The sequence below is a fragment of the Macrobrachium nipponense genome, chromosome 1 (genome assembly GCF_015104395.2).
Source record: "Macrobrachium nipponense isolate FS-2020 chromosome 1, ASM1510439v2, whole genome shotgun sequence".
Taxonomy (NCBI): Eukaryota; Metazoa; Arthropoda; class Malacostraca; order Decapoda; family Palaemonidae; genus Macrobrachium; species Macrobrachium nipponense.
Window position 1 is genome coordinate 108283298 of NC_087200.1, and position 25437 is coordinate 108308734.

General features: G+C 36.8%; 1 protein-coding gene across 10 annotated transcripts in view; it reads left to right on the forward strand.

The window, feature by feature from the left end:
* Nucleotides 1-25437, forward strand: part of LOC135219538 (serine/threonine-protein phosphatase 6 regulatory subunit 3-like) — a 449492-nt gene that overhangs the window by 324061 nt on the left and 99994 nt on the right. The window lies entirely within an intron of this gene.

The following is a 25437-nucleotide window of genomic DNA, read 5'->3' on the forward strand; positions in this document are numbered from 1 at the left end:
TATGAAAATGTGTGCAATTTCTTGTAGAATACATCTAAAAACAACCCATGGTTGTAGCTTTTATCAGTTATGAAATATTTTCATATAAATTACGATAAGTGCCAAAATTTCAACCTTTGGTCAACTTTGACTCGACCGAAATGGTCGAAAAACGTAATTGTAAGCTAAAACTCTTACATTCTAGTAATATTCAACCATTTACCTTTATTTTGCAACAAATTGGAAGTCGCTAGCACAATATTTAAATTTATGGTGAATTTTTGAAAAAAAACTTTCCTTTCACCCGCATGGTAACTGCTGAAAAAATTAGAAATTCTTTCGTTAGATTGTCGTAATGTCTGGACCGTTTTATGTTAGCCATTACATAAGTTTTATATATGAAAATGTGTGCAAAGAATACAACTAAAAACAACCCATGGTTGTAGCTTTTATCAGTTTTGAAATATTTTCATATAAATCACGATAAGTGTCAAAATTTCAACCTTTGGTCATCTTTCACGCTACCGAAATGGTTGAAAAACACAATTGTAAGCTAAAACTCTTACATTCTAGTAATATTCAATAATTTACCTTCATTTTGCAACAAATTGGAAGTCTTTAGCACAATATTTCGATTTATGGTGAATTTTTGAATAAAAAACTTTTTCCTTACGTCCATGCGGTAACTGCCGAAAAAATAAAAAATTCTTTCGTCAGATTGTTGTAATGTTTGCACCGTTTTACATTAGCCGTTACATAAAGTTTTATATATGAAAATGTGGGGAATTTTATGTAGAATACAACAAAAAACAACCCATGGTAGTAGCTTTTATCAGATTTGAAATATTTTCATATAAATCATGATGTGCCAAAATTTCAACCTTTGGTTAACTTTAACTTGACCTAAATGGTCGAAAACTGCAATTGTAAGCTACAACACTTTACAGTCTAGTAATGTTCAATCAATCACCTTCATTTTGCAACAAACGGAAAGTCTCTAGCACCATATTTCGATTTATGGTGAATTTTTGAAAACTTTTTTTTTTTTACGTCCGCGCATTACGAATTCATGCGTCATATTGTGATAATATTTTCTCTGTGTTGCTTTGATAGTTTTACAATTTGTTATATACCAAAATCATTGCAATTTAGTGTACAATATAACAAAAAAATAAACTCATTAGCTTTAACCACTTTGCTCACAGAGCAATTTGTATACAATTATATATGAAATTTTTTTCACGCTGTCATATATTCCAATATTTATATATGATAATGATTTTTTTTAAATTTCTGATGATTGCATACTAAATGTCAGGCAATGCCAAAAAAAGGAGCTAAAATTGAACTTAATCTTAAAAACTAAGCGTGCTGTGTTTTTGAAAAAAAAATTTTTCTGCTTCGGCGCTCACTCCCAAACCCTGCCGGCATACAGGATACACTTTCGGAAATACCGGCTCGGTGTTTAAGGGTTAAAAAGAATGGCAACATCTGTGGAATTGATTTTATACAAGATCTTTTCAATTCTTCTTACTCTTTGAAGCTGATATCTGCCAAAAGCTGGCCAGTGTACGTGATCTGGATAAGGGGAAAGGAATATTTCTGAATACTATACATACTGTCCTTATTCTGATACACACAGGCAGAAGTTAAACATGGTGCAACATAACTGTAGAGATTCAAGTTGTCCATCATATGGTAGCTAAAATCTCAACATCATTCTTGAATGGTAGAGAATCTTTGTAGTTTTCTGAGGACGTCACCAACATTTCTGACCATATCATCAGTCTATCTACAGGACTGAGATAGGTTCGTTCAGGTTAGAATGAGCTCATCAGTCGCTATATGAAGGGTCCCAGATCATTGGTGGGAAGGAGCTGAATCCCTATTGGCTGTTAGGGGATTAGTGACCCTGAGCAAAGCCTTCTCCCAGACTTTGAGGTGTACACAGTGGACTTTGTAGATAGGGTGGGTGGTAGTGGGATACAGCCCCTGATTGGTCTGCTTGTTCGGCTCAGGAATTCTGGTGGACGGTATTTTACATACCACAATCAGGAGGAGGAAAGTTTCCTATGTGTTGTTTTTTTAAGGCTATCCATTTCCTATGTGTTGAACGTCCGGGAAGTGAAGCCAGCAATGGTATATTGCATGGTAATTACAATATTGCAGATTTTATGACATTGTTTTATTGTAACATTACGGTAATTACACGGAGAACTAGGAAAATCTCATTGTGGTCATCCGGTTGTGAGCACTGAGGCATTCTTTTAAGAGGGTGCTGCACCTAAGGGGCTGGCCTGTTTTTCATGATTAGGCTACTACAGTCGAACCAAAATGTCAAAGCGGGTGACAGGATGTTTTTCTCCGGGAATATATCATCTCAGTGGAGAACTTTGGTCACTTGACCCATAAGGAAACTGCCCTACTAAAACATAACATGCTAATGGTAAAGGCAGATTAAGCACTCAGATGGAGTATTTTGCTCTGTATTTTTCCCATATTTTGTTTTTTATTTCGTCTAGAATATACACACACTACTTTAACATCTAAAATGATAGAGCCTATCAAAGAAGCACAAAGGAAAGGTATGGTTGACCCTTTACGAGTAGGAAATAACCTTTTATAATCTTTTAATTGCACCACCTATCCCGGAATAAGACTGCTTCCAAACTCCAAGTTGATCTTACTGAAAGATTTTGTTGGGTATTGGGGTCATGTCTATGAAGATTTGAAATTCCAACTTGTATGATTAGGATTTAACTCTTGTCATTATAAAGCCATAAAATTTGTGCATAGTATATAACAATGTTTTGTATTTGGATATTGTTATTCACTCGACTTGCCCTGTAAAGAAAGTAGTTCCAGATATGTTCATCCTGTTTCAGCCATGGAAAGAGCAGAAAAAACTGAGAGACGTGTTCTCCCTGCTTCAGCCAGGTCAGTCACATACTACGTTCACAATTACTTTGCAAGTGAAAAGGTGAACAATGGGGCCTTGACCAATGTGACAAGAGTTTATAATTGGGCATATGAAATTACCAATATTACAGATGTAAACCATTTATAATAAGATGGAAAAAGAAAAAAGAAAAAAAAATGTGGGTGGAGGGATTGGTCTTGCACCATCCAGTACAGAACTTCATCCGGCTTTGCTATAAGCTGGTGAGATTTTTCCCCTTGTGTACAAAAGAAAATGTCCAAAACTTTTAGATTCAAACATGAAGTATTCTGGTGAGATCTCCTGTCATCTGACTTGACATTTTGGTTTGACAATAGTTCCTTTGCTTTTACAGTAAATCATTAGTTTGACCTTTCTTTCTTGGTCCATAGGCGAGACATTCCCTTCTATGATGATGTAAAAGGTGCGCTTGTACTCTTTATAGTTCATGTGAGACACGTCTTCAAGTGACTTCTTGAAAGGCAGCAGGGCACCTTCCAGTACCATTTATTAGTGGTCCTTTGGATGTATGTACGTATATTGTGACTTCCCAGTCAGAATGCGCATTGTTGATTAAGAACTAGGCAACATATTCTAATACGGTGTCTTGTCTATCCAAGAAGAGCAGTGAGAGAGCTAATGAAGGTGCTGATTGCATTGCTCTTGTATCTCTGTGGACGCTCTAGGCATAAAGGCATGAACCTGGGCATGATTTCTCACTGCTCTTCTTGAAAAGACACTCACAAAATGAATTAGAACTTGTTGTCGAGGTCTTAATTAACAATGAGCATTCCAGCTGGTATTCACAGAATGCATCTGTAGGACCAATGATAATTAGTACCAAGAACCAACACCCCCCCTCTCCCCCCACAGGAGCTAAAAGAGGACAATTGTGCCCTTCGCAACATCAAGGAAGGGAATGTCTACTCCATGGACCAGGAGAAAAAGGTCATAGTGATTTAATAATGAAAAATGAACTAATAGATTGATTATGAAGAACCAACAAGATCTGTCAGTACAGATGCCCAATCTTAGAAAAGCCCTGGCTCTTACATCAGTATGACTACGATGAGTTTTTCAAAGAGAATCTGCTGCATTAGGAAAGCGCCATACATAATCATGCTAAGAATGACCATAATAGCAAAACAAAATTATATCATTCTCAATATCAGAATTAATGATAAAGCAACACCCATCACTGCTTTCACCTCCTGAAGGTTCTACACATTGGAAAGGGAAAGGCTAGCCATAAAACCACACAGGAAACTGTATTCCTCTTGATGGCGGCACATAGAATACTTCCCGCCAGTATTCCTGAGGCAAATGAATAGACCAATTTGGAGCTGCCCCTATCTGCTGTGAGTGATCCTCCCAGTACCACTTACCCTATCTCCAACATCCACATGTGGAGATGGATGCAACCTTCAATGTCTGGCACAAGACTTGGCTAAGGGGTGCAGATCCCCTAACAGTCAATGAGAATTTGGCTTCCCTTTCAATCAATGATCTTGGACCCTTTTTATATTTACTTGATGTGCCCATTCTAACCTCAACAAACCCGCCCTCTCCTGAAGATAGACAGATGATACAGTCAAAAACGTTGGCGATTACGACACCCTTAGGAAACTACTGCCTACATGTACCAGAATAAAAAGTTATTATTTTCAGAACTATTTCCTTTCCTCTTATCCAGCTTCTGTATGTTGGCCAGAGACCAGCATTAAAGAAAGGAGAAAAATAAAAGAATTAAAAAGATCTTGTATAAAATAAATTACACCGATGCTTCCATTCTTTTTACCAGAACATGCATAAAGATGGTCTACTCCCTTCATATTATTATTTCATTGATGAGTACTATGTTTGTCTGGATGCTGTTCAGTTTGTATTGTAGTTTCTCAATCTCTTGAATGAGTTTCTTATAGCATCAGGTAAATTATACAATAGCAGTCTTAAAGTTCATTTATTCCTTGACGTTTTGTTAGAGCTTTCTACCATTTTTCAAAAGGCAAATAAATCTATGGGTGCAACTATATATTCCATATTTATACCTGAATGTTGTGTTACAGAAATTATTATTAATATTGTTAATATTATTATTATTTTGAAGATGAACGCTATTCAGATGGAACAAGTCCACAGGGGCTATCAACTTGAAAATTTAAGTTTCTAAAGAATATGGTGTTCATTTGAAAGAATTACCAGAGGGTAATAGGAAATCTAGAGAGAAGAGACCAGTTTTTAGAACAGAAAAACAACAAATTAATAAGTAAATAGATAAAAATGTAATTAAAATACAAGAAGGATTGCTTTAGGGTAGTAATACATTGCATCTTTGCTTGAACTTTTGAGTTCAATTGCACAGTATCCCCAGGGAAACTGTTCCACAGTTGAAGAGTATGAGGAATAAAGGACCTTTGGAACTGATAAGTTTAATACTGAGGAACATTTATTGCATATTGGTCCTGCTGTTCAGCAAATCTGATCGTTCTTGGCAGGGAAAGAGGATCAGGGATCAGTTGTGAATGGGAAAGATCTCTGTTAAAGTACAACTTATGAAAAATTTAACAAACGAGACTATTCATAGATGGTCCAAGTCATAATCGCTAATACTAGGAAACAGACCTACCACAACAAACCGCTCTTTCTAACAGAGATAAATCTCTGGCAGAGGCAGACAACCACATTGGAGTTCAGTATTCTGATAAGGGAAACACAAATGACCTAAAACAGGTTGCACCGATTTTTCATTTATTTATATGAGGCCTTATTTACAATACCTAACTTTTGTGCAGCATTTGCTGACACCTTTATCAGTTGTTTCTCAAAAGTAGGATATGAGTCAAAAGTTACGCCGAGTATAACTAGTTAAAGATTCAGACTCATGTAGGAGAGCCACTTGAAGGGGAGGATATGGTGGAAAATTAGTACAAGATCTACTGATCAATAGTGCTTTTATTATAATGGAGTTCAACCTCATACCCAACCAACTACGCCATTCAAGATCTGATCCATGTCATGATTGAGACTAAGGGCAACTTCATTCGTTGTAAATGGAGACTTTACACCCACAAGTGTTGCATCATTGGCACCATTAAGACTCCAGAACCGGTGCCCATGAACAAATAGTACATGAAAAGAAACTTTGATTAATAGTGAGTTGTAGCAAGTTTTCTTCAAAGTGGGATCTGAATTATATCTAGCACAGAAGATAGCAAATATCTTGCTGATGGTAACAAAAAAATCATAATTATAGTGCAGAAAATATTAGGCCTTCTCTGTGTAGAAGCTCCTACATATATGACTAGTTTAAACTGGAAAGTAACAGGGGAGCTTTACATTTTATAAATTTAAGATTTCACGCTATTTATATGTTTTCGAAGTTTCCACAAATCGTCGAATTGGCAAAATTCTTGTTTTGAGTAAATTGCTCTTATAGATTTTTCTTGTTTCAAACCATCTTATTATGAAGCAATTTAGTCGGTAAACTTTTCATTTTTAATAGTTGATAAGATTAAGATCTTCACTTTCAAAAAATGTTTAAACAATTTCTTAAATTCATAAAGATTTCTTTATTATGTTTACCAAAGATATTCGTCAGTGTGTGAAAACTGACTGACTCACAGTGTTAACTATTCGACATCTATTCGTCACTTTGTGGTGACATTGTTATTGGAAATAATGGATATTTGTCACACACCCAATCTAAGGTTGAAGTTTTATTTTGTATAAAAACATACAATAAAGGTTGAGAGGGTAAGATATGTGCACTTATATTTATCATATATATATTTGTATAAAAACATTAAGAAGGGTTTTATATGGTAAAAGTCTTTCAATTTTGATGGAAATACTTTATATATACTGAGAGTATCACATTGTAAGTCTGTTCTAGATATAACTTCTAAGCTTTTGTAGTAATGAGACAAATTACAGTAAAATGAAATGTGATCAGGATTGATAACAGGAGTTGTTCCACTACAAAAGCTCAAAAGATCATTAAATTTAGCACTTGTTAATTTAACAGCCTGAATAATTGCCGAGCTTGCTGAACACTGAATTTCTGTTTTCCCTGTGGTTTGAAAGTCAGTTGGTGATATTGCTTGAAAATCTTGGGCAGAATGAGAGGTTTTATAGAAAAGATTTCTTTTCCTTTCTTTATCCATGTGCAGGTGAATTATCTTTGTCCAATCGACTGGTAAGCCCTTGTCAGATGGCCTAATTGGGAGAATTCTAAGTTGTTGAGAATAACCCTTCCAGTTGGTATTCCAATTCTATCAATCACTTAGTTAGGATTTTTCCTTCCAAATCTGATAATCATTGCCAACTGTGAGGGGGTGAAAATATCTCCTGGCCTTTTCATTGACCTCTCAATACTGCTATGCAGTGAGTTTCCTTCACCTTAGCCATGACCTATTTCAATGTAGTACACAGTGATTGGCATTATTGGAATTGAATTCTCCAAAAAATTAAGCGACATAGCTGGCAGCATGGAATTCTGGTCTCGTCCAGCACATCCATCTCCAAAAAAGGCAACATCAGTATAGTACTTTGAATTCTTGTCTACTTCTGCTAACCAGCTTCTGATGCAAGAAGCAGTTTAATTTGCTCCTCGTTTAGCGATTCCTTCATGTCAAAAAAAAACAAGAACCTTTGGCATTTCCAGAATTATATATGGTAAAATTATAGCACGACAGTTTTCTCTAGTAAGAGGTTCATTGCGTAGGGAATTAGGCAAACATAATGATTATTTCTATGTGGTAAAATTATAGCACGACAGTTTTCTTTAGTAAGAGGTTCCATTGCGTAGGGTTTAGGCAAACATAATGATTATTTCTGGGTTGAAATTCACAGCAATTAGTTCATTATTCGACTTTCCCCTCTCCATTATTGTTTTCTTTATTTCTCTTACTAAATATTTTTCTGTTATAGTTTTACATGTTGAAATTTCAATTCCTCTTGCTCATATTTATTTCCTTTCCGGAATGCTTCACACATACCACACTGGTCCTTTTTGGGTGCATGAAATTTTTGCTCCTGAGTTTTGAATATCTTTCTGTAAAAAAAAAAAAAAAGCTAAAGTCATTTCCACTGTTGTCTTCAGTATAAAGTTGATACATCTTGGTCATTGTCAAATCAGGATATAAATATTGTTGGTTGGAGCTTTTATGACAATAATGTGAAGCCATCCTTGGGAATCTATTAATATGCTGTATCACCCTCAGTTTTAGTCTTTCATCCTTTTCTTTAATTTCTCCCTTCTACCTCCACGACCCTTTCCTTGCACAGTTCCATCTGATGACACATCCTTCATTGTTGTACTAATTTGCCTTTCACTTATATTTAGTGTTTAAAAACATCACTCTTCACACCTGTAATTTTCTACCATCGGATTTTGGTAGGAAAAGTATAAGAATGTTGTGGTGTGGTTTTATGACCCAATTTCTTACCTTTATCATTCTTTGTGTCAATAGCTTGAAGATGTCGACATAACCATTCCCTTTTCTTTGCTTGAATTATAAAAACCACTGAGAAGGGTATTTCTTTCTTCATCCGTCATTTCATTACAGCACAGACCTCTGACATTGCACAACTTTTTCCTGAAAAGTATTGTGGCTTCAGGTTTCTTCTTGCTGGTATCTCTCTCTTACTTTGTACACTTATGTATGCATGGCCAGAATTACGATTTTCTTTACACAATTTTCAAAGCCTTTCTGTTTCTGAAAAGTTATACCTTTTTAATGGCGATATTCCACTTGGCTGTTTTGCAAATCCATCAACTTCAAAATGTTCAGGATATGTTACACTAACAGAATCTGAAACTTTTTTTTTTTTTTTAAAGATATTCTCGTATTTTCCACATGCTTTTATCACTATCTTACTTATTGTCACACTGATTTTTGCAACTGCCATTATTTTCAAAATGTGAAAACAAAGTATCTTTCAAAGAAAGTGATTTCAAAGAAAATTTATAGTGTAAAAATGTTGTCTAAAGGGAATGCTGCAGTACAATCTTGTGATTTAGTTGATATAGTTAGAAGGATTTCTATATTTGGAGTATAGAAGAAAGGAAACGCTGATGGTTCCAAGATTTGAAAAGATTAAATTTTTAAGCTGTCGTTATGCCTGCCTGTTAGAGGAGATAATTATGTGCAAGAGACAATAGTGGTCTTAATGACATGAAAATGTTAACGGGCTGGTTAAAACCTTTAAGCTCTCAGTTAGCTGGCAAGTTGGAGTTTGCATTAACCCTTAATAAATGGATACCCTTATATGAGTATCAATAACAGGTTTTGGGTGGTTGACGGACTCACTCATGGTGAGCATTAATGTTACGAGCCATCAATTTGAAGGAATCCAGCGGGAAAGAGGTTCCAATATTTCTATTGTATAAATTCACTAATGGCAACTTATAGACTAGCCAAGGTCAAGGAAGCAGGTGGCTCATGAGTTAGTGTGATATTGACTTCAAAGGACCATGTACATACTGCCTCTCTCTCTCTCACTTGACCTTTTAATAAATGGGCTGCTAAATTATACCTGGGGGTTGCTGTTGTTTTTAGTTCTTATCTTTTATGGTAGTATATCAGTTGTAATTGTAATTTTGCAAAGAAATATTAGAAAAGACATTTATGATATAAAAAGATACTGCATCTTTAATCTCACTAAATTTATGTAAATATTTTTTAACAAATATACTTGGAATTTGTTACTGATTTTAGGTCTTACCTGTTTTGATATTGTATGAGTTGTAATTATGATTTTACAAAATAAAATGATTTATTAGAAAAAACAAATGCAACTTTGTCAAATATGCAATTGTCGTGTAAAAGACAATATATAGTCATTTTTAACTAATCGTAAAAGGTAGAGATAATTTTTTAGAATGTTTTTCTTACACCTTGTGCATTTGCATATCTTCCTCTTTCCATTGATATATTTTTTCATAAATTGGCTGACCTCATAATAATTTTTCTGCATAGTAATTTTTTAGCCCGGCTCTTAAAGGTTAAGGAAAATGGAAAAAAAATTATATGTAAGTCAGAAAATTAGACATTTACAGACAGGACTTGGCACATGTTTTCATTTCACAAAAGTTAAAAGCATTGAATTTTGAGTGGCAAGGATTTTATTGAGGAAAGGGAAAAATTTGAAGGCGAAAATTGAGGTGGTTGCCTTGAGTGAGTGCAAGGTATGCTGGTATATACGTACATCCCTCAAGAACTGAAACCTGCCAGTATATCTACTGGCTACTAGCCTGTGTTTGCCTCTCTAAAGGGAAGTGTAAGTGTTGTGTTTGTATCCCTTTAGTGTAGCAATAAAGTTTTAAGTAATAAAAGTCTAAGTGGATGTCAAAGCCCTGGTTGAAAAATCTGGTTTTTAAACTTTGGATCAACTGACAGGGAAAGGAAAAGTATTGAGAGCAGAGCAGTAGTCATTTGCAAGAAATAAAAATGCTGAAGCGTTATCCATTTTAACAAGAGTGGTCCATTAGTGACAAAATTATTAATATATGCTCATTCATTTTTTTATTTTTGAAGGCCAGTCCTGTTTTGTTTTTGACCAAATTAGCAGTCCCATTTGTTGAGATGTGCAGAAAATATTGATGGTTTTCTTGCTGGCAGGTTTTGAAGTTTTGAAGGTTTTGGATAGGATTGATGTGAATTGATAGTGAGCAATCAGTAAGAAGAGTTACAGAAGTCAGAGAAACGGTGTAGGGGTTAAGGGTGTGACTAGGAGTAGGTGAAGGCAATGGCAGAAAAGTGTTCCCTCATTTCAAGATACTGGTTTAATTTTACAGGTTGTTTGATTCTTTTTTAGTGATACTTGTGGAGTTTCCTGTGTTGCTTGAAGATTTGTTTGCTGTAGTATTAATTCAGGTTATGAAGTCTGTCTTGATGGTTATATCTTAGTTTTCAATAATGCAATGTGAACCATTTATGATGTGATGCAGAATAGTTGGGGAGGACCACTGTGGTTAGGTTGCCTATCTTGAAATTTTCATAACACTTCCTAGTCTGTTTTTTCTGCTAGTACATCAAAGCAGAGTTTTTCCTACAGAGCTGTCTTAGAATTTTATCATGCTTATCTAGGCTGTTTGACAGTGCAGGAAACGTTTCAACAGTGGGTCCAATTGAAATAAGAGTGCTTGCGGGGGCACTGATGGTGGCCTGTTTGGTTAAGTTAGTCGCTGGATGACCACTTGATCTTAGTTTCAATTTAGTAGTAATTTTCAGGCATTGATGTGCCCAGCATTTCAAGATAACTGGTTTAATTTTACAAGGTTGTTTGATTCTTTTTAGTGATACTTGTGGCAGTTTCCTGTGTTTGGCTTGAAGATTTAGTTTGCTTTAGTAGATTCATTAAGGTTATGAAGTCTGTCTTGATGGTTATATCTTAGTTTTCAATAATGCAATGTGAACCATTTATGATGTGATGCAGAATAGTTGGGACACTGGGGTGTGGTTAGGTTGCCTATCTTGAAATTTTCATAACACTTCCTAGTCTGTTTTTTCCTGCTAGTACATCAAAGCAGAGTTTTTCCTACAGAGCTGTCTTGAATTTTATCATGCTTATCTAGGCTTTGACAGTGCAGGAAAGTTTCAACAGTGTCCAATTGAAATAGAGTGCTTGGGCACTGATGGTGGCTTTGGTTAAGTTAGTGCTGGCATGACCACTTGATCTTTAGGAGTTAAAGTAAATTATTCATAAAGTTTCAATTTAGTAGTAATTTTCAGCATGATGTGCTGCTTAAGGGCAACTACACCAGTGTTGGTTGATTTTTACATGGAGGTGCTCAAAACTTGATAAGGATCAAAGTTTTCTTTTTTAAGGGGGGCGATGGTTGTTGGTTTCAAGGATGAAGAGTAAGGAGGATGTCAAGAGTGAAATGGAGAAAATGATAAGCAAGTAGGAAGAGGGTTAGAAAAAGAAGGAAGGAAAGTGGTAGGAGGAGGGGGAGAAAAGAGGATGCAGAAAATGAGGGAGGTCGTGTTGTTTCCTTTGTCATTTTGGTGCTGGTGGCTGATAGTGGTTTTAAGTCTTCTAGGAGACTGTCTCTTCCAAGAAGGGTTCATGGTTTTACTTATTTACTCTTCCAGCTGTCCTATTTAATCCTTAGACAGTAGACTAGATGGCGCAAGTGCTTCAGCCAAGACTTTCCAGGGCAGTTACAGTCATTAACAAAGATGTTATCACTACTTAGGGGTTCTCATTAAGTAAAGCAAGGCAAGATTGACTTATATTTCAGATACCATATATTTCCGTGTATAAGACGACCTTTAGATAAGACAAGGTAAAAAGTCATAGCAAATTTTCATGAATTTATCTCATATTTGTAGTTCCGGAGAGCTTCTAAATTACAAAATCAAATTTTTTTTGAGAAAGTGATTATTTGCAAAAATTAAACAGTACAACTTTATTTAGTAATAATGATGACTTAAATAAAGGTTGTTTTACTTGTTGTATCCAATTACAGTAATACTATTATCCTATTGTGACTGTATTACAGAATACAAACATCATCATGTACATCATTTGCATTTGATATTGTTTACAATATCTTCATTGCCATTATTTGTTAGAAGAGATATAATTCGGAGATACCTTTTATCGTAAATTAACGAAATTTGGTTGAAAACGTGCACATAGTACAGGCGGTCCCCGGGTTACGACGGGGGTTCCGTTCTTAAGACGCGTCGTAACCCGAAAATCGTCGTAAGCTGGAACGATGTTCTTGAAAACATGTCCACAGGGAAAATTTCACTACTAATTTGCAATTTCTCTTAAGGCCGTATCTCTAAAATTATCACTAATTTACTTTTTTCATGTGCAACACTGTGTATTCACAAATTACTGTATATTTTCATTAAAATACAAGAGAGAGAGAGAGAGAGAGAAGAGAGAGAGAGAGAGAGAGAGAGAGAGAGAGAGAGAGAGAGTTTATCTCTCTCTGTTCTCTCAAAAATATTATAACGCTTCCAGCGAAAGAGAGGGAGGGAGTTACCACTATGACCCATTATTATCTTGTGTGGCAAAAAAAGAGAGAGAGAGAGAGAGAGAGAGAGACGAGAGATGAGAGAAGAGAGATTGAGAGAGAGTTAACCTTAATTAAAAGCGACATGGATAGATTAGTACGTATTATATTCTTTAAAATTACTATCACATATGAATTTTGTAATTACAGTTATTATTATTATTATTATTATTATTATTATTATTATATATTATTTGTTTAAAGTATTAAAAACAAATAGTACAAGTACATAAAAAATCTCGAGTCTCAGTAAATGAGAGAGAGAGAGAGAGAGAGAGAAGAGAGAGAGAGAGAGAGAGGAGAGAGAGAGAGAGAGAGACGAGAGAGAGAAGAGAGAGAGAGGGAGGAGAGGAGGAGAGAGGGGAGAGAGAGAGAGAGGAGGGGGGGGGGGGGGGAATGTCAGGACCACGTGATTGCAACACTGCAGCTCTTCCTCCAGATTTTCCCCCACCTGGCTGTCACAGAACTTGATATATCTGACAGTTTTAGTACCTGAATCTCGAGAAAAGGTTACTGGAAGTTACTTGAAGAAGACTGGGATTTCCTTCATTCTTCCATAATTTTTTAAAAATAAGCTAAAATCTTACTAATTCACTATGGTATTTTCTTTAATGAATTGATATTATTGCTGTATAAATTAATATTAATATTTGAAAATAGTAAATCATTTATTTATCATACTAAGAAACATACATCTTTGTAGTATAGAGAGAGAGAGAGAGACGAGAGAGAGAGAGAGAGGAGGAGGGAGGGGAGGAGACGAGAGAGAGAGAAGAAGAGATGAGAGAGAGAAGAGAGAGATTATAGTGATTATTTTCATGGAAAATACAAAGAGAGAGAGAGAAACTGTGCTAAACTATAAAGGATTCTTATCTTATCATAGTATGTGTTTTTTAAAAGCGTCGTAAACTCGGAGCGTCGGAAGCGTCAGCGTCGTAACCTCGGAACAAGCGTCGTAACCCAGGGCGGATTTTTCAATGAATATTTAAGAAAAAGCGTCGTAACCTCGGAACGTAGTAAGCCGGACCCGTCGTAACCCGGGGACCGCCTGTACTTCATTGTGTAAGCATTAGGTGCGATTTCTCCAATTCCGAACACCATTTCTGCCTGGCTGTTATTCGTTTTATTCAGCCTCGGCTATAACCTGCAGCTTTAATTTATGTGTATTCTTTCTTGAGATCTCCATTGCATGAGGGATGAACAAAAAATGTATTTTATTTTTACTTTTGGAAGCCACCATTGAGAATCAGCAAGGTTTAACAATTTGACAGTTTTCACGGAACTCTTAACAAACGCTCGATAGTTATGGTAAGTGACGTCAGCAGTCAACTGTTTCTCAATCGGTTGTTTATGTCAATACACGTTTACAATAATCACTTCATCCAGCCTTGGTTAGGCTGTTACACTTATAGATATCCACATGCAAAGTTGAATAAAAGTTGTATTGAGAATAACGATAATTTTAATAAAACTTGTTTTACTGTAATCATATTGCATGTATTATCGTATTACAATATATGAACAGAGCGATGATGCACTATTTGTATTCTGGTTTTGTTTACAGCCTTAAAATAATCAGCTGATTGTGTTTTACGAATACCATCACTTTCATTAGTTGCCGTATGGGACTTAATTTAGATATACTCCTTTCATAAATTATCAAAGCTGGGTTTAACACAGCTGATTCTATGTCCTGTTTTTCATACGTAGCCGAAAAGGGAAACCATTGTTTTGTTTACATTTCATTGCCATTCAAAGACAACCGCTAATAACCATACAATAATGGACGCTAATTATTGCATACAATTATCGTTCATGTGACTGAATTGTTCTAAACAGTTATAAACAGCTTTGTGTGCTGACTCTCTTCATAATCACTGTGTTTAAAAGTTTTCAAACATCAATATCTTTGAAACCAACCATGATTTTAATCTAGCCTTCATTATTTTAAAGAAAATTTATCTCTGTACCATATATCCAAAAATTATACCATTACTATAAGTTATACTTAACCCTTTAACGCCTATTGGATGTATTAAACGTTGATATAAATTGTCTGTTGGGTGCCGATTGGACGTATGGTATGTTGATATAAAAAAGTTTTTTTTTTAAATTTGCGGAAAAATAGTTATAGGCCTACTAGGCAAAAACTTTTGAATCACGCGCCTTTGGGGATGCTGGGAGCTCACGGATCAAGGCGTTGTTTTGTTTACAATCGTTACCCAGGCGCGCAAGCGGGAATTTCTTTCTTCTCACACTAAAAAGTATCAGCGGCACATCTCAGAAATTATTTTGTCACTTTGACATAATTTTTGCACCATTTCATATTAGCCATTACATGGAGTATTATATATGAAAATGTGTGCAATTTCATGTAGAATACAACAAAAAACCACTCATGGTTGTAGCTTTCATTAGTTTTGAAATATTTGCATATAAATAACGATAAGTGCCAAAATTTCAACCTTTGGTCAACTTTGACTCTACCTAAATGGTCAAAAAATGCAATTGTAAGCTAAAACTCTTATATTCTAGTAATATTCAATCATTTAACTTCATTTTGCAACAAATTGGAAGTCTCTAGCACAATATTTCGATTTATGGTGAATTTATGAAAAAAAAAACTTTTTCCTTACTTCCGTGCAGTAACTTCTGAAAAAATCATAAATTTTTTTGTCCGATTGTCGTAATGTTTGCACCATTTTAAATTAGCCATTGCATAAAGTTTTATATTAGGAAATATGCGCCGATTTCATGTAGAATAGTACAACTAAAAACAACCCATGGTTGTAGCTTTTATCAGTTTTGAAATATTTTCATATGAATAATGATAAGTGCCAAAATATCAACCTTCTGTCAACTTTGACTCAACCGAAATGGTAAAAAAACACAATTGTAAGCTAAAACTCTTACAATCTAGTAATATTCAATCATTTACCTTCATTTTACCTTCATTTTGCAACAAATTGAAAGTCTCTAGCACAATATTTCGATTTATGGGGAATTTATAAAAAAAAAAAAAAAAAACATTTTCCTTACGTCCGCGTGGTAACGCTTCTGAAAAAAATCATAAATTTTTTCGTCCGATTGTCGTAATGTGTGCACCATTTTAAATTAGCCGTTACATAAAGTTTTATATATGACAATGTGCGCAATTTCATGTAGAATACAACTTAAAACAACCCATGGTTGTAGCTTTTATCAGTTTGGAAATATTTTCATATAAATATTGATAAGTGCCAAAATTTCAACCTTCGGTCAACTTTGACTCTGCCGAAATGGTAGAAAACTGCAATTGTTAGCTAAAACTCTTTCATTCTAGTAATATTCAATCATTTACCTTTATTTTGCAACAAATGGAAGTCTCTAGCACAATATTTCGATTTATGGTGAATTTATGAAATAAACTTTTTCCTTATGTCTGCGCAGTAACTTCCGAAAAAATCATAAATTTTTTCGTCCAATTGTTGTAATGTTTGCACCATTTTAAATTAGCTGTTACATTAAGTTTTATATATGAAAATATATGCAATTTCATGTAGAATACAACAAAAAACAACCTATGGTTGTAGCTTTTATCAGTTTTGAAATATTTTCATATAAATAACGATAAATAGAAAAAATTCGTCCTTTGTTCAAGTTTAACTCGACCGAAATGGTCGAAAACTGCAATTGTAAGCTACAACACTTACAGTCTAGTAATATTCAATCAATTACCTTCATTTTGCAACAAACGGGAAGTCTCTAGCACAATATTTCTATTTATGGTGAATTTTTGAAAACTGCTTTTTTTTACGTCCACATGTTACGAATTCATGCATCATTTTGTGATAATATTTTCTCTGTGTTGCCTTGATTGTTTTACAATGTGTTATATTGTTATATACCAAAATCGTCGCAATTTAGTGTAAAATACAACGGAAAAAATTAACTTGTTAGCTTTAACCATTTTGCTCACAGCGCGATTTGTATACAATTATATATGAAATTTTTTTTGCGCTGTCATATATCCCAATATTTGTATATGATAATGATATATTTTTGCATTTTTGATGGTTGCATACTAAACTTCAGGCAATGACAAAAAAAGAAGCCAAAAATGATCTCTTATCTTAAAAACTAAGCGTGCTGTGATTTTTTGAAAAAAAAAAAAAAAAAAAAAACATTTTTTCCGCTTTGGCGCTCACTCACGAACTCCGCCGGCATACGGGAGACGCTTTTTGAAATACCGCTTCGGCATTTAAGGGTTAAGCTATAGTATAAAATTTAAGGTTAAGCAGTGTGTGCCAGCTTGTTATTTGGCCTGATTATAATGATTTTTGTGGTTGAATATATTTATTCTGGCCATTGTATTGACATCACAACACATAAGAATAAATGTTATAAATAGTAAAAAAAAGTTGTTAAGCAAAAAAAAAACAATCTCAATATAAAGGTAAAAATGCATTTAAAGTTTTCAAACATCAATATTGTTTATCAACCATGTGCTTTTAATCTAATTTTCACCATTTTAAAGGAAATTCATCCCTGCACCATATATCCAGTCATTATGACATTATTATATGTTATACTTAAGCTATAGCATAAAATGTTTTCTTTGGCATTATCTTAGTTATTGACATTACAGGACAGTTACCAGAAAAAAGCATAATCTTAGCTTGCCAACATGATTAGGATTAGCCTCAATGTCATGGTTGATGCAACTCATTATCTTGGATGATCGTTGATCTGCTGTAACCTCGTCCCTCATGTCATGGTCAATTTACGATTTTTTACGATAAAAACATGAAAGTTGTATGTCCACAGTTATCTTAAACTCGGTCCTAAACATGTTACTATAATAGTTAAAAGAAACAATATCTACATTTGGATATTCATCTTTAATAAACTTCACATTCATATACAACTTCGCAACACTAAAATTCCATTCCGTGTACACGAGGCTACAAGATTTTGCGGGAGAATAATGAGATGTCATGGTCGGCAGCTTCTTAATGTGCTCACGCACAAAATATGAATAAAAAAGTAAAGTTAAAGTAAACATGAGAAAGAAAAATAAAATTAAGAAATGAATAAGTAAAATGGAACTTTTGTAATCATAATTTGTTTGTGAACTTAAACTTTCCTCAGCAGGTATCCTGCGACGTTTTATTGGCACCAACACCATTAATTTCTGCAAATATGTTGTCTGGCCATTGTCTCCCATGCCCCAATATTCTTTAAGCAACAAATACCTCTATCATAGGCATAGCAGCTTTATCAAAACACCCATCAGCACAAGCAGGTCCAATTTTACATGCTTCTACTTTAAGTTAAGAGTCTTTCAGCAAGTATAAGCCATACCTTTAGTGCAGAACTTTTTAGCGATATTTATTTTCCCAGCTCAACAATAACTTCACTTGTATTGCTGTTAATAGATACACCTTCACTAATAATAATCTTTTGGTGATCACTATTATTAACACTATCAGCCATAGTAAATAAAATTATTTGATTGCTACAAAAATACTGATAAAAAATGAAAACAATAACAGAGCACAAGAGAATAGAAAGGTTGGGACGTATAGAAAGAACGGGATGGAGTCTCTGTGTCCTGCCATAGAAGATACGAGCAGCGTCAAGCCAAATTAGCCAATAGCAACGTGAGCTCAATCTGTGAGCGTTTTCATTGGTTGCTGAGACTGAGCGGGAGATAGGTAGAGACAGACAATGAATGCTCACTCCCCCTCTCCCAAGTACGCACCACCCTGGTTTAAAGGGACGGTGGAGAGCTGCCCTTGTGCAAGCGAGTCTTTTGACAAGTTTCTACGTCGAATAAGGGTGGCAAAGTATTTGGATTCAGTGGCATATTAGACCATAGTGTTTCAAGCCTAAGGTCACATATGAAGTACTGATGCATAGAGAAAAGCATGGGGAAAAATGTTTCACTGCTAACTCTATTTTAGCCGCGGTGACGCTTGCACCTCAATTAATCTTAGGCTTTTTTTTTCCATCTTTTTAATCAGTCATTTGAGTTTACTGTATATCAAGCCATACTTTCAAGCATTCCCCCTCAATAAAAATTTTTTATTTTTATTTTATTTTCATCTTGTCAGCCTTCTAATCATGAAATATACTTCAATGCTTTTGGCCTTGGTTTGACAGCCTAAATTTCTTTAAAGAATCAGGTTTCCCATCTTATATTTTTTTTAAATAGAAACAAATCCTGTTGAACATGCTATGTGAGAATTTAAGTTTTTAGCATATAGTGTAAGTCTATTTTATTTTTTTGGTCATCAGTGACAGTTGTGATTTTTATAAATAGGAGAACCTTGCATTTGTTTGCATATCCTATGGTCAACATTGGCATAGGCTTAAGCAAGTTTTTATATATGTAACTTACTAAGTGGTGGGATGGTGATAAGCGAAAACCTCCATTAACCAAAACTCAGTGACTTATGGTGCCGATAACCGGTTAATAGCATCTCTTGTCATGTATGTTGTGGCGCCATAACTATTATCGGCACCTTATGGCGCAGATAACCGAAACTCAGCCGTTATGACACCATAAATCACCAATTTTATGGCACTAGACAAGTACCATAAAACCAGCTCGCCATTAAACAAGTGCGCCAATAACTGTAATTACATTGATCACAGTTTCACTTGCCAACAATGCAAAATTTTGAAATTCGCAGGTAGCACTAGTTTGTTGTGTGTAGGTGACTTAACCCTGCCCACTTTCAGAGTAAAGGAAGAACAACTCAGCAGAGAGCTCAATTTGTTTCTGCCAACACCTAACTGAAGTTTAGTTATGAGCAGTCAGTTTGGTTTTGGAATTTTGGCACTTTTTCATTGGATGATTGTTCCCTTTGGTGAAGTATTGATTATTTTGGTAGCCTACGGCTTTGTCTGTATAATAGGTTTTCATTGCAAGACCTTTCATCACAATTTATGACTATTTTTTCCTTTTTTGAGACTTGTATTATTATTGACTTGCTGGCGTTTCGACGTATTATTGTTGACTTCCTGGCATTAATATCAAACTCAGTTCAACTAGCTTATGATATTGCAGCAAAGGCTGAAATACGACTTACAAAAGCTACTCATCTATGCGCAAAGACTGTAGGGAGCAAATTTGTTCCATTGATTTAACTTGCAAAGAATGTTAAGGTAGGATGCTAAAAAATGGAAGGTTTTGGGATCTCATTTAGCTAAACTGGATGGAGACAGGAAGGGGAAGGTAGCCTCTTAAGTTGATAGTAAGACTGTAGTTAACCATTCTGTGAAGTCTTCTAGTGGTAATATTCTTGTGTTCTCTGTGCCTTTTCCCACTTAGTCTCCTATTCTCAGTCCTTCAACTATTCCACCTTCAACTTTGCCCGGCTCCCACGCTTCTGACCCCGACCCCATTCCCATCCTCGAGTTGAAGATTGCGTTACTTCAACCAAAAGATTGGTCTAATAGTGGATACTGTGACCCAATTAGGGGTGATTTGTGTAAGTCCACATGGACAAAGTGGAAGGTAGGAGTGTTATTGAAATGACAGTGGAGGAGGTGACTACTTGTCTCATCAACGCTCCTAGGCAAAGGTCACTGGTCTACTCACCTACACTTGGGAGAAGTCATACCGGAAGCCGAAGGGAGGTCCAGTGGGGTCTGCCCAACGGTAGTTGCCCTCTTGGTGGGACCTATTGCAATCTCCCAGGTCACAGTAGTGGACTACCATTGGAAAAGCAACTATACGGAAGTGAGTCAGCTGTCCTCGAGGTCTGAGGTGTCCAGGGAAATGATGATGTTGATCAGGTCTCTGCTTCATCAGCCTATGCAGCCATCTTGACTTATTTGCTACTGAGTTTCCCTGATTTTTTTCTCACCAGCAGCTCTGGGTTCACCTGCTTCCACGTTCTTCATGAATAAGAAGCCTGTCGACTCCTCCAGGCTACCAAAGATGGTGCTCTCATCTTCGTAAAGGAAGGTCCTGAATGAGCTCGATAGTTGGATCTCAAAGAAGAGAGAGCAGGGAAAGTCTTCCCTTAATTATTCTCCTCACGTAGGTATTTGGCATATGCCACTCGGGAAGCCCCCTCTCTGGGGGCCACTGCCTCCTCATAGGGGGCTTCTCTGGTCTATAGACTTGTCTCGGAGATCACCCTTCGCAGTTGCTAAGGTGATGTTCTTTCCTACAGAATTCTATCACCCCCTTAAGAATTTATGTAAAAAGTCTTTGAAGTCTTTAACTTCTTGGACTGGTTAGTGGGTGCATTGGCTCAAGGTTTTAACCTCATCGTTACTAGGAGATATCACTACGGATTGGCTGAATGTCCTTTCTTGTATCAATAAGGGCATTAGGGATGGCGCTCAAGAGTTAGCCTATCTCTTTGTCACTGGAGTGCGTCAAAAGAGGGAGCCTTGGTTCTCTTTCATTGCTAAGGATGCCACTGCTTTGCAGAAATCAGCTTTGCTCTTCTATCCGCTAGATTGCCAGCTCCTTTTCCCTCAATCCACTGTCAAGAACATTGCTTCAGATCTTCAGGAGAAGAATACTCAGGATCTTTTAGCCCAGTTGACTAGGCACCCCAGGGAACTTCCAACTGCTAGCACCCAATCTGTTTCCCCCCCCCTCAGCCCTGCCCTTTCTTGGTGGCAGACCAAGAGCCCAGTGTAGACTTAAGACAAATCCCTGGTACTTGTCTCACTTGTTCAAGAAGTCCTCTCCTAAGTCTTCCTCACAGAAGTGAAGACGCTTTTTTCCATGCGCCGGTAGGGCCCAGGCTCCTCCATTCCTGGGAGAGATGGAATGTAAGCTGAGCAGAGCAGTAGATTGTGAAAGTATTTAAGGAGGGTATACTCCATCCCATTTGGAGAGAGCCTCATTTAGTCAACACGCCCATCATGTAGACAGCCTACTCCATAGGCTCAGAGAAGTTTTTAGCCCTATCGGACGAAGTCTCATCCTTTAAGAAGGGAGCCATCTGATTGGTTGAAAATGTCACAACTGGCGGTTTTTACAACCATGTGTTTGTAGACCGCAAGTCATCAGAAGGATGGAGACCTGTCTGGGGCATTAGTGACTTGAATTGCTTTGTCAAAAAGATGAAATTCAAGATGAAAATAGGTCTCTCCATCATGTATCCATTAATCAAAGTGACTGGATGATGACCATCGACATGCAGGATGCCTACTTCCACATTCCTATACACCTGGACTCCAGGAAGTACCTAAGGTTCATTTTCCACAACAATTTACCTGTTTCGAGCCTTATGTTTTAGTCTGTTGACAACTCGCAAGTTTTTACTCAAGTCCTTGCTCCGCTCACCAAATGGATTCGTCTTAAGGGGATCAACCTCTCTCTTTTTAGACAATAGGCGTTGTCGATCAACCTTGAAGTGAAGGAGAGATGCATGGAGAGCCTTCAGAAGTCCCAGTGGATTCCAACTCAGGGGATTCTATGTTTGGGTAGCATGAAAGTGAACAATTTCCTGTCGCGTCAAACCTGCTCGGCTAATCAATGGATGAGCCTTCTTTGTACTCTAGCTTCCATGGAGCAGTTTGCTTTCCTGGGATGACTCCATGCACTTCAAGTCTACCTAGGGGGCTGCTGGAACAGAAGAGCTCATCCAGACACTTTTTTTTCTTTCCTATCTCTCAAGAACTCAAGGAAGATCTATGGTTGAGGTAAAAAAGTAGACTGTCAGAGGGAAAGTCCCTACTCTTGTTGAGCCTCAACCTAGGCTTTTATGCAGATGCATCAGATCTTGGTTGGGGGCCTCTTTTAGGCAACAAGAAGTATCCAGAGCATGAGAACAGAACCTCTAGCACATCAGTGTCAATGAGCTGACAACAATTTATTTAAGTCTGCTACACTTTGAAACAAAGTCTACAATAAGACAGTGACCGTTGCATTTGGACAATACCACAGCCCTGTCGTATAAAAAGAAACAAGGGGGACTCATTTGTCCTCCCTGTGTGAGGCAGCAATGTCTCTTCTTTTATTGGCAGACTGTAATCAGACCAGGTTAGTGACTTGGTTTATCCAGGGCAAGATTAACGTCCTTGTAGGCAAATTGAGCCTTCGTAATCATGTACTTCCCATAGAGTGGACTTTTCACCCACAGGTGTGTGCAAATCGATGGAAACTGGGGGAGACTGCTCATAGATCTTTTCGTGACCTCCAAGAATCATCATCTTCCCTTATTTTGTTCTTCAGTCCCAAACCCTCTAACCAGCTATCTTGATGTTCATCATGCTTATGGTCATCAACGGAATTTCGGGCTGGTGCTATCAGAGATGGCAGGTCAGGGACAGGCTAGGAGGCGACAATGGGTGTTCAGGTGTGTCTCATAGGTTGGGAACAGTTCGTAGTCATCAAGGGTCAATCCGTATTTCTTATGTTTCTTTCAGATTTCTTAAGCACGTCGCCATGCTTCGGCCACCTATTGGCTATCCTCAGGATGGGATTGCTGTGTGCAGTGAGCTACTTCGGTGGGATTCATGCATATTTTTTGCAGTTAGGTTGCTTGAGGAATCTGGTACCCTGTTTTTCATTGGGTGCTGCTTTTGGCGTCTCACATTATTTCATCAGGGGGACGGCTTCTGATTGGCTGTCCTCTCTGTGGGTGGAGCCTCATTCTTATTGGCAATGGTGGAGGTCTTCTCGAAGGGTGTGCTGCTAGGTTATCCTCAGGGTGAAAGCCTGTTCTTCGATCACCCTCAGGATTTCAAGGGACGTCTTCAGGATGAGAGCTAGTGCTTGTCACCCTCAGGATCCCTTTGGTGTAATAGTTATAGTAGGAAGTTGGCTGCTGCTCTCCTGACAACTGTTGGTTTTGTTATCAACTTTTGGCGACTGTGTCCATTTCTGTTACCTCAAAAAGAGTTCCTTTCCCTCCTTCCTCCATCCCCAAGACGGCCGTGCACCATTTTCACCAAACAGATTGTAAATTGTACACGAAACAAAATTTTTCAAAAATTTTACTTCATATAACGTACTGTTTCATTACTTTACACTCTTAATTTAACTTTTGAACACATGTATAATACAAAAAATGTGAAAATAGGGAGTTTTGGGTTGGCTAGAACAAATTATTCTGATTCCTATTATTTCTTATGGGGATATTTGTTTCATGTTTCAAATAAATCATATTTCAAACAGCCTTCTGGAATGGATTAAGTTCAAAGTCTAAGGTACTAATGTATGTATACAGGCAGTTCCGGGTTTACGATGGGGGTTCCGTTCTTGAGACGCGTTGTAACCCGAAAATCATCGTAAGCCGGAACATCACCAAAAATCCTAAGAAAACCGTACTTTTAATGCTTTGGATGCATTCAAAACTATGTAAACTGCATTCTTATTGCATTTTGCATAAAAAAAACCCTTCAAATATTGATTATTTTGCTTTTTTGGTGTCATATTTCTTCTGCCAGATGAGCGTTGTAGGTGTCGTAACCCTGAAAATAATTTCTGATGAATATAATTGAAAAGCACCTTAACCATGGAACGTCGTAAGCCGAACCCATCGTAACCCGGGGGCTGCCTGTATACAAATCAGAGCCCTCCCTCCTCTCCACATGTAGGACAGATCAGAGCCCTCCTTCTCCACATATGGGGAAATGGTGGAAACAGTTGACTACTTGCTGGAGTTGCTCCTCTCTTACCCCAAAAGTGGGCAGGGCAAATACCTATACGTACAGGCACCCCTCGGTTAACGGCAGCATCAGTTAATGGCTATCCGGTTTTACGGTGCTTGTCTAGCGACGCTGTTAACTGGTTAGCAGTGCCAATATCCGGTTAGCAGCGCTTATCTCTAGTTAACAGCAGCACAGATCTCTGGTTAACATCGCCAATATCTGGCTAGCACCACCATTAAGCAGGTTTTTAGTGCTGTTATTGCCAATTTTTGGTTAGCAGTAGCCAGGAACAGGACCCCCCCCCTTGTTAACCTAGGGCCGCCTGTACCTACGTCTTCACTAGCACTACTGCAGTGTTCAAATTTTTTAAGCTGCCGTCGAGTGAAACTGAGAGCAATGTAATTTACTTGGTATGTAATATATAAAATTTAATTTATATAATATATAAAATTTAATTTTTCATAAGAATGTCATTTTTCCATGGCTTTCAGGGGATACTGTTTTAGAAGCCTTCTTGGTGCCTTTGGAGACCTGATTGTGTGAAAGGTTGGCCACGCTTGGGTTTGTTCCTTTACTTGTTGTTCAGGCTTCACACCATCAAGTTGTGTTTAGTGTGGGAGGCATTTTTACCTTCTTGACTTCGGTGGTTTATGTATTCTCTTGAATGTGGAGTTCTTATACACTTTTCATAGTTAGTGCTTTTTTATTCTTCATCTCAACTTCAGTACTTAGTCATCACTGATTTAATTGTTTATATACGGAAAGTGATTGACTAAAATTTAAAAGTGGTACTTTTCTTACGTGTTACGGTTATCCATTTGTTCAGTGGCATGATGACTTTCCCATGATGCCTCCTTCAACTGGTCAGGCCATGAAT